Source organism: Triticum aestivum, chromosome 6A (assembly GCF_018294505.1).
Source record: "Triticum aestivum cultivar Chinese Spring chromosome 6A, IWGSC CS RefSeq v2.1, whole genome shotgun sequence".
NCBI classification, from domain to species: domain Eukaryota; kingdom Viridiplantae; phylum Streptophyta; class Magnoliopsida; order Poales; family Poaceae; genus Triticum; species Triticum aestivum.
Window position 1 is genome coordinate 506620377 of NC_057809.1, and position 9439 is coordinate 506629815.

The 9439-nt window shown below is 40.9% G+C and overlaps 2 long non-coding RNA genes across 3 annotated transcripts; one reads left to right on the forward strand and one right to left on the reverse strand.

Annotated features, from left to right (window-relative positions):
- Nucleotides 1–580: 580 nt before the first annotated feature.
- LOC123128165 (uncharacterized) lies at nt 581–2472 on the forward strand. Of its 2 annotated transcripts, none has more exons than XR_006462944.1 (5): nt 581–952; nt 1029–1461; nt 1899–2045; nt 2124–2197; nt 2285–2472. It is a non-coding gene; the product is annotated as an uncharacterized lncRNA (long non-coding RNA). The 2 variants fall into 2 exon arrangements; XR_006462943.1 differs by having other exon boundaries at nt 581–934.
- Nucleotides 2473–3204: 732 nt separating this feature from the next.
- On the reverse strand, nt 3205–7125 carry LOC123128166 (uncharacterized). Its single transcript, XR_006462945.1, has 5 exons — nt 6326–7125; nt 5757–5895; nt 5614–5664; nt 4437–4590; nt 3205–4197 (listed from the first exon to the last, which is right to left on the reverse strand). It is a non-coding gene; the product is annotated as an uncharacterized lncRNA (long non-coding RNA).
- Between the last annotated feature and the right edge of the window lie 2314 nt (nt 7126–9439).

Here is a 9439-nt window from a genome sequence, read left to right on the forward strand (position 1 = left end):
TGTGGTAGTTTTTTGCTATTCACTCTGAATGAGCGCATGCCTAGTCATCAAAATTTTGTTCTATGCTCAAATCTTATCCTAACTGAATGAGCGCATGCCTAGTCATAAAAATTCTTATCATGACTATATAATTAGCTCATGCTTTTCATACCTTCCCCACAGCTTCAATCCCAAAAATTCTGAAAATAATTTTGTTACCTTAAATCAAGTGCGTTTCTTTAAATTTGAGAGAATGACAAAACTGTGATATATGTGTTTGGTGATGATTCAACTACTGGAATTTCATGAATATTTATATATGGCAGTTACATGTTATCTACAAACTCCAGTAAAAATTTCATGCATTTCAGAATTTATCACTTACCTACAGTTCAACCCAAAATTGGGGCAGATTTTATTTCGAATTTGAACAGTAGCATCTGTGAAATTTTCCAAGATATTTTTGTAAAATTCTGAGCACGGAAACATTTAGATCATGCTAATCTTGAGAAGCTTATGAAGGAATAGAGGAGGAAGAGATGTTCCAGTCAATCTCATTTGCATTTATTTTCATTCAGCCCCTGCCCTTGACACTGGCCAGTGGGTGAGTCCAGCAGCGCCATCTAGCAGGACAACGGACACGCGGCCACAAACCAGCTACCCCTTCCCTCCTCACTTCATATCCTCTTCTCTTGGATCCCCTCTCTCGTCTAGCTCGCCGGGGGCACCGCCGCTCGCCGTTGCAACGCCGGTCACAGGAACCAGCGGGATTCGCCAGCCCTCAGTCCGGATCGACGTCCATGCCTCCAGCTCCGACATGCACGCCAGCTCGCCGTTGCAACGCCGGTCACAGGAACCAGCGGGATTCGCCAGCCCTCAGTCCGGATCGACGTCCATGCCTCCAGCTCCGACATGCACGCCAGCTGGACGGCGCCGTGAATCGCCTCGTTTTCTGGTGCGTTCTTGCTCCTAGGTAGTTCCCCACTTCCCCTAGCTCCATTTTTGTTCCTGCTGTCCCTTTAATGGTCATTCCGTGCCCCGGCGTGCAGGAACCTCTTAGACCGAGGCCGCCTTCCTCGGTTTCGTCGGCCGTCGCGGTCGTCATCCTCACCGAACAGCTACAGGGACTGTGACGGGCTCCGCTTTGTCCACATCTTCTCTGGACCACTGATTCGAAGCCGTGGATCCCTCCTACTTCTTCCTGACGCTGACCGCCATGACCGCTGTCCAGAACTCGTTGCTCTGCTCTGTCCGACCTCGCCACTAACAGCAGGGTGAGAAATCGCCGCCGCTGTTGGTGTTGTTTGCTACTTGCCGCTGTCGCTGCATGCTGCTGGCCACTTGTTGCTTGCCGTTGATGCTCGATGATGTTAGCCGTGACTTGCCTGTAGATGAGAGAAAGAGAGATTGATTTGCTAGTGCAAGTATCTAATGAGCCAGATGCCAGCTGGTTTGATCTTTTCAGCAAACGCTATTGGGAAGGTAAAATGTTCTCTGATTATTTTTTCTATACCCTATCAAGCCAATGACGTGGTACAAAGGAATTAGTGAGAAAAAGTTTTGTGTGTTACCTTATCATATAGATGCAAATAGTTTGGGCAAAGCAACTTCCGCCTATCATCTATGACAAAGAAAATGCATAGGAATAATAAAAAGAATTACTATGGCTTTTATGCTATCACATTTGCTTGATCGAAACTATCATCTTGGGGTTAGCCTAGAACTCCTCCTCGCAAACTGCTGCTACCAAGCCATGTTCTTTACAGTCCGCAATGCTACGACTAATAATTTACTCAGGCTACATAACTCGGGTTGCAATTTCTAAGTATTCTTTTCATACTCATTTGTGTCTGTCATAATTGATTATTATGATGAAATTTCTTCTACATGCGTCCTGATATGTTTCTCATATACTGCAGTTGTGTGTGGGGAGCGACACTGTTTTTGTTTCAGTAACTTGCTGGCACAAATGCTGTCGTGTACTACTCTACGTCCATGTTCCACAGTACATGCATTGCATCTAATGTTGCAGCGAGTGCTCTTGTTCGGTGATGCCAATGTTTTTGGTTAGTAAAGTGTTTGAAAAGCGTATTTTGGCAGTAATTTCCAATGCCTTTTCTGAGATGTATATATACTTCTCATAGGCACCATGATTGCATCTCCACTGATGGTCAAGCAAGGAAGGAAGAGCCTTCTCATAACAAGATTATCTGGAATGGTACTGCCTTTTCTACAGTAAACTGTGTGCTTGTGTTTCTTGATGTGCCATGACTTAGGAATTAATGTTCTTTTTTCTGTTTTGAAGGTGCGTCGATGTTACTCTTGACATTGTCCTTCACCTGGAAGGCTTTAGCACCTTATTATGGCACTCTTGTTGTTGTTGGCACTGTCCTATAAGTGGTTTAAATTCACCTAATATGGTGTTCTCCTGGTTTTTCATTATAACTAATTTTAGCTCATAACTAACTTCAAATCTTGATAGTAATTTTATGAGTGCGGTGTGAGCACACAACACCCACAAACCAATTTCAGTAATCTCCGTAAGCCACCTAAGTGTTGTGTGAGCACCCCACTTTAATATCTGACCCGCCTAAAATATATAACCAATGTTTACTCCATCACACAATCCTTGTGCTCCAGCTTCTAATCTTCAAATCATACATCAGATGTAGCATCATCTATGACTTGGGTGTTCCTTTAGTAGTTGTAAACATCTAGATGCCAATACCTACAGGAAGTTAAGCTAGGGATTAGAAATCTAAGTTCAGTCGCAGCCCACAGGGCCTGGGGGACGGGGAAAGTTTTCGACTGTACCTGATGTGTTGGCGATATTTAAAGGCTCACACAATCATCATTCTGTTTAAATGGGTTCCCTGGTTCTTATCAAGGGCAAGTCCTAGTGCAGTAATCAACTGTGGCATGGTCATTCCTCCAGAAACAATTATTTCTGTAGAGAGATAATAGTAGAAACTTAAGATTAGAAATTCAGGTGATATAGTAAGAGTGCTATTAAGAAGACCATCAAACTTAGCAACCGCAAAAAGGAGGCATTACCAAAATAAGCTTATGCTATATTCAGATGTTACAAAAAAACAGCGAACAAGAGAATAAGATGATATCTGAGTGATTTCTGGTAGAGAACCTAACAACAACAACATATAGTATTCGCAAGTGTTCATAGGATTTAGCAGTTAAAGGAACCACTCTAAAAGACATCAAATTACCAGACAAATGTGTAAAAGCCCCATAACCTTGAAGTATCTCTAGCTGGCCTTTTCAGGGCTTGCACAACAAATTTATGTATGAGAGACTGATTTAAACCACCTTATATATAGACTATAGGTTAATCCTGATAAGCTAACTATTAAGATAAGCCCAGCCATGCTACATTAGACTTAATTCTTTGGGCGAACCTTTACACTCTTGAGATGTAAGTGTTTAGTTGTCACAAATTACAACTAAAGGATAACACTTTCCTCAAAGTGAACTATTTCAAGAATGAGGTAACACAAAAAAAGAGCACACACAAGTATGGTATGAATCTTTGTGTAGCTAATAATGAAAATTATAAATCAAAATTCTTGAAAGCATATAAATGAGTAAATTATCCAGAATGAAGCATGCTAATGTTATTGATGCCATGAATCCATTTGTAGAAAGTGTTGTGCATAAACAAGTACCTGAAGAATCATGCTCGATGTTATAAATCCAAATGCGTATTCACCAGTATGACGATGGCTAATCATTGCCACTTCTTTAAATGCTGATGTATTTTGATATGTCAAATGAATAAAACACATTATAAGAATTTTTTTCTGGTTGGACAGAAGAATATTCCATCATTTTATTCTCTCTAGTTAAGCAGTCGTGCATGATACATCATGTGTCATAATGAATCGGTCCCGACTGTAAATTATTCTCTTATGAGCAGAATATGGCCTAAAAATTAGACAAGTGCAAAAAGCTACAAACAGCAGTACATCACACATGCAACCTTTTTATGTATAAGCAACAAAAATGGTTATATCATATATCTCTAGTGGCGAAATATTACGCAACGGTTAACACAAAATTAGCATGGTAAAGTATATACATTTACGGAGAAGAGACCAATACCTGAGATGCATTAGGAATCATCAATCAAGCTGTTGGCATGGAAAATAAAACCATAGATGTATTAATCTTCTGACTGGAGGCGGAATCAGCCAAGCTTCCCACCTTGACATAAGAGGTGAGTTTCACTATCAAAATATATCAATGCACAACCATAAACCAATGCACTAAAAGCTCATAACATCATATTTTTGTTCAAGCAGTCACAATTCGATCATATGAACCATGCACTTGTAATCATCATTCAGGAGGTAGAATATCAAATCGAAAGAAAAACGGAAGAAGGATTCCAGGAATCGCGATGCCTCAGAAAGAAGGCAGTAGTATGAGGAAGAGGACCTCACCTTAATGTCAAAGGCAGCAAGGCATCAAAACCAGAATGTAGAACAGAGGATTGAAGAAAACTTGGTTAGACCATTTGACTGCGTCCCTCTCAGATCTAAGTCATGTAAACCATCTCGCTATCCGCATCCACGGCGTCCCTCTTAGATCCGAGTCCTGTAAAAACACTAAACTCCAACTAAGAGGGAGAACATGAGCTAAGCGCAAACACGACAAAAAACAGAAGAAAATAATGTTTGAGAAGATTGGAAAAGATAGATAATGTTTTCTCTCGGATGCCAACCACAAGGGTAAGCATGTATTATGTAGACATATCAACATGGCATCAGTTCCGATCACCCGTCTGCTTGTATGATTTTCATGGAGAAATATTTTAAAGCAAAAATCATCAACAAAGAACAAATCAAGTCAAAAATTATCAACTCATCGAGATGCCAACACAGAGACCAGGTAGCAAAAACAATATAGCTGAAAAAACAAAAACGAATAACAAAATCATAAGTTGTTGCGACAGATCCCTCAGAGTGATAACATAGATCTCATCAATGTATGAATCAGGCCACTCCTTTTTAACATCACAAATATTCAGCGGGATCCGCGAACGACAATCTCCAATCCATAGGAAAGAAAAATCAAACAGAAACCATATGCAGCACCCTCAGCTCAGGTCCGCAGTTATTTGACGTTGAGAATTTCACAAAAAATGGCCGAGCTGTCAGACAATGGTTTCTAGGCAAATGCATCTCCATCAGACCACAACGATATTTGCTGCTCATATTTTCATCCAGGACACCAGAAGAGACACACAACCAAATAATAGTAGAACAAAAGTGAAGGAAGAGGATCAAGCAACAAATAGAATACCAAATCGGTACACCAGGAACAACAAAAGATCAAATCGGTAGCCCTCGGGGATTATGAGAAAAATGGCATGGAGAACACCAAAACCTATAATCTGGAGTTCTAGACATGAGGATACATGCAAATTCGCATTAGGTGCATGTTACACGGTCAACTCGATTACTTGTAGAGTCAAATCTTAGCATTTAGCATCGTTTTGCAAATTAGCATTGTCATACTGACTTTCATAGCCTGCCTTCAAATTCTTACTAATATAGCCACTTTAAAATTCTTCAAAGCAATTATTGTCTCAGTCTGGTTATAAAGCCTGATATTGACCTTGTCTACACTGCGGCAGCCCTCGTCGCTTCCATAGCACGATCTCTTAGCCTGAAGAAAACATCAAGAATCAAAGTACAGTGAGTGAAAAAACAAAGCACAACAACAACACTAATAATTTTAGCATGAAAAGAAGCATCAACCAGATGAACTGCAGCTCCCATGCAAAGCAAGGCTTCTTTAGGATTTTCCCTGAGAGCATAAGAGGTTGACACCACCGCACAAGTTCTTAAGCTGTTGGAAATCAATCAGAAGGAAGAAGACAACACCATCATCTTCAACCTGTGAATGTAGTCATAAGTGAATTTCCTAGAACAGAATATCCCTCCATGTCTAATGACAAAAGCGCACTATGAAGTGATGTGTTTAAATCAATTCTATATTATTAGAAATCTATTGTGCAACTATATGATGCTATGATTTCATTTTTCAATTCGAACATTGCATCGTCCTTCGGGTAGCTACAGCAGCAGCATATTGGAGTATAACTGTATAACTAATCTTATGATACTAACAAAGCGGACTGCAAAAGTATTAGACTTATTCACAAAACTACAAGCTCATTTTCATTCATTTTTCAGCTAACAAATCATCAATACAGTAGATGGCTTTAATTATTCAGGAAAAAATGCTATAGATATCTTAAGAACAAATAATAATAATTTCCAAAAATGCATATTTTGTGCATAACGATTATGTGTTGCTTATTCACCTTGGCCGCCATGGCTTCCTGCTCTAAGCCCGTGCAGACCCATATCCTCCATGGTTTGTTGTCCCAAAACTGAGCAGCCCCTTCTTCATGAGAGAAGAAAGGAGAAACGACGAACACACACACATACACAGAGACGGGAGAAGAGAAAGGACAGAGACGTGCTTACCCTAACGAAGTTGGAGGAGGCGAGGATCATACTACACACCGGCTGCCTTCCCAGTTCATGCCAATCTTGCTAAGGGGCACCGGCCTGCTGCAGGGGCCTCCGGCCGCCAGCCAACACCCATGATCGGCCACCACGGACGGCGCGCACCTGAAGACGACCAAGGGTCGTCGCTCGCGGCGCCGCTCCTGTCTTGACGGCCGCTGCCACCTGTCTAGGGCACCGCACTGCACGCGCGCGCTCGCCTGCACTGGCCTTCAACCCGCGTCGCTGGAGCCGACGCCAGCACTGGGTCTCCTCTTCTTACAGATCCCGGCCGGCAACTGAGACGGGTAGAGCTCCTCCCCACGTCTTCCTCACGGGATGGGCTCTCCTCCTCCCGTAGCTTCCTCTCTCGCTGGCATAGTGGGCTGGAGTATATGAGGATGCGGTGGTGGTGCAGCTAGCCGGTGACGCGCGGTGCGGGAGGCCGTGGGAAGGAGGGAGGAGGCGCTGCATGCGGTGGTGGTGCAGCTAGCCGGTGGCGCGCGGTGCGGGAGGCCATGGGAAGGAGGGAGGAGGCGCCGCCAGATGGGGAGGAAGGCGGGTGGGGAGAAAGGAGGGGGCGCCGCCGGGTGGAGAGGAGGTGGTGTCGAGGGAATGGAAGGAATCAATGAGGGCGTGATCTGTTTTGACCGCTCGATCTAGGGCTTTTTCACCGGGAGCGTCAATGAGTCACGAACCCAGTCGACGAGCCCTTCGCTGCAGTGTGGACCAATGATTATATGGGTCCACTGGCAGCCACCCAGCGAAGCAACGCGAGGTGTAACAAAATCTAGCAGTGAATAGTAAAAATCAATGGTGAAAAACGAGCCAGCGAGCTGATCGAGTGGCCAGCGATCACGCGCGCGCGAAGGCCTCCAGAACGGCGGGTACTCTAGGAGGCTTTATATCTTAGATGTTACTCCCTCCGTTCCAAAATAGATGACCCAACTTTGTACTATCGTTAGTACAAAGTTGGGTCATCTATTTTGGAACGGAGGGAGTAGATACTATCATCACGCTTGTATGCAAACCTGTCTCCTCCTTGAGGCTATCGCATGCTAATTTCATTTTGTATAAATTGTGGTGGAGCATTATACAGCAACCATAAAGACAACCTATGCCTAGTGACATGAGGTAAGATGTAAGGAAGACAAACCAATAACCATGTCAACAAGACAGGAAAAGGTAAAACTAGCTACATAAAATTAGTTGATTCTTCCTATCATCTGTATGAAGTTTTTGGCTTTCACAAGTGTGCCATTCAAATATATTACTAATATATGAATATCCAAGCACATGTTATCTGAAATATCGACTCATTCTTTGTTGGTTCCTGCGTAATTTAAGATACTCTTTGGTTCAAATAAATCTTTCTTTACAATTGCATATGATATGAAAACATGTTTGCATACGTCACTGGCAATTAATTCATGTTTTAGTCCTATATCACGATTGTTTAGATCATGATCTAATCAGGTTGAGAAATCTAAGAATAAAGTATCCACTAAATTTTTTATAAAAGATCCATGATCTAAGAAAATATGGCAAAATTTAACTCTAGACTATTTCATATCTACAATCTAATAATTTTCATACCTACTTAAAGCAATCTCGAACGACTATATTCAAGGCCTCCATGATTCACATGATTTCAGAAAAACATGGGAGTAGAAGCAATGCGTGATTGCAATGATTGAAAACCATAAAATTGGTGATGAGATGTATTTGATTAGACTAGAGAATATAAGAATCCACGAGCTATATAACAAAAATGATTGTAGATTAAAATAGTAAATGGAAAATTCTCTGCAAATCATTGCGCAACTTATTTTTACGACTTCCATTCAAATCTTTATCTTTACCTAATAATAATAAAGCAAATTGGGTTTCTTTCGTCCGTCATGGCATTTTTCAGAAAAGTCCCTTTATTTCAGAGAATTCAACCCGCAGTCCTGTTTTAAGTTAAAACGAATCGTTATTTTCGTATTTTACATAAAAATCCCTGTCTTTTCTTGAGATTAACCCGCCGTCCGGATTTAAGTCACACCCGAACCGTTATTTTAAATTTTTCGAAAACCCCCCTGATGTTTTAGACAATTCATCCGCGGATCATATGTAAGTCAAACAAATGCTTTTTAAAATCATCCATATCTTTTAAACCGTAACTCCTATTTGAACATGTTATATATGAAATTTGATTAGAAAAATATGTAGAATATGAATATGAGATTATTTTTACCTGTTAAGTATTTTTAAATATTATTTTGGAATATATTTGAGTCAAACCAAATGATTTGCTAATGATTTTCTAAATTATCTGTATCTTTTAAACCGTAACTTCAATTTTAACATATTATATATGAAATTTTATTAGAAAAATGTGTGGAATCTAAATATGATGTTAATTTTACTTGTTAAATATTTTAAAAATATTGTTATGGAAGCAAACTTATAATTTATAGCGCAAAATTCGTTTTTTTCGTACTAGCGACGATTCGGATTGCAAATAAACACCCCACTATAACGATATACGGAAAAGAAAACATCGATAACTACACATGCATACCTATGAAAAATGTCGCAGGGAAAAACAACAGATTTTTCATCACGAGAGTGAGAGAAAGCGAGCGAGAGAGAGAGGGAGAGGGGGTAGAGAGGGAGAGAGATGACTTAGGATTAACCATATTCAACAAACGTTTTTTGTTGTTTTGTGTGAATACCGAGGCCATCACCAGCGTGGGTGCGAAGGAGGATAAGCGGCAACACAAATATGATGCCTCGCAAAAATAAAGAAGATGGACCTATTGTGGTCTTGAGTGATGGTTGTTGAGTTAAGAGCATGTGTTATGTTTTCTCTCCCGTTGTAACGCACGGGCTCTTTTGCTAGTAAGTATAATGAAAATTATTGTAGGTTAGAATCGTAAATA